This window comes from Oryctolagus cuniculus, chromosome 5, assembly GCF_964237555.1.
Source record: "Oryctolagus cuniculus chromosome 5, mOryCun1.1, whole genome shotgun sequence".
NCBI lineage: Eukaryota > Metazoa > Chordata > Mammalia > Lagomorpha > Leporidae > Oryctolagus > Oryctolagus cuniculus.
The window spans coordinates 148,602,070-148,603,132 of record NC_091436.1 but is presented as its reverse complement, the minus strand read 5'-3'; the positions used below and the strand labels follow the sequence as shown (position 1 = coordinate 148,603,132).

The 1,063-nt window shown below is 49.0% G+C and overlaps 1 pseudogene; it reads right to left on the bottom strand.

The window, feature by feature from the left end:
* Positions 1-267: 267 nt before the first annotated feature.
* Positions 268-764, bottom strand: LOC127493273 (histone H1.0-like; annotated as a pseudogene).
* Between the last annotated feature and the right edge of the window lie 299 nt (positions 765-1,063).

Genomic DNA, 1,063 nt, shown 5'->3' with positions numbered 1-1,063 from the left:
CAAACCCACACAAACCCTTAAATCATTATCAGCAAATCAACGGAACAAAATAGAAGTGGATTCTAATCATCAGAGATGTGTTGCTGTGCTATACAACCATTTAAGGAAAACAGAATTATTCCCTGATTTCTGAAGAGTCCAAATTCTGTCTTTTATACAATCAGAAAGTGGCAGGAGATCATAGAAAAGGACCAAGAGAAGAAAGAAGAAATGTGTTTACAGAAAACAGGGGCCAGGAAGGAGTGTCTAGAAGAAAAGCCTGAGTTGTCATGCCTTCTTGCCAGTCCTCCTGGCACTGGACTTGGCTTTGAGCTTTACTGGTTTGGCCTTTGCGGATTTGACAGTCTTGGGGTTTTTGCTTTCATGGGTGTGACAGCCAGCGTCTTCTTGGCCTTGCGTGGGGCTTTAAAGGCAGCCTTCTTGGGCGTGGTAGCCTTCTTTGGCATGGCCACCTTCTTGAAGGCCACTGAACTCTTGGGCTGTTGCCCAGGTGGAATGACCCAAAGGCACTTACCCTTTGGTCTGCTTGGGACACCAGTGGTGATGCGGGGCTTGGTTGACAAATCGATCTGCAAGTTGCTGTTCTCACTTGTAGTTGGTGTTGATATGCTAATGGATGGACAGGTATAAGGAATCAGCATGGTTTCTCTCCTCCTGGATGTCAGGCACAGTCATGTCTGAATACCTGGGGTGGTCTGTGGCCTTCTTGGAGGCCTTGGCCTGACTGGGTTTGGCTGCAGAGCGGACATACAGTTCTCAGGCATGATAACCTGCCTTCATAAGCGCTGCTTAAGGTGCCTTTCAAAAGGGCCAGCCCTCAATGGAGTCTGAGCAAAGCCTGACTCAGACCTGATCTCAGTCACTGTCTATCACATCAGTCCCATGTCTGCCTCTTGGGGGTATCAGCAAGGAGTCTCTGCCCTTGACCTTGGCATGAGTCACAGGAGGACTTACTGGGTCACCTCTATGTGGCCCGGCCCTTCCAATCTGTTGCTCTGTCTTGGTACCTGCCTCTGCATCTGATTCCCACCAGCTTGTTCATGGTAAGTCAGAGAGACAGGGA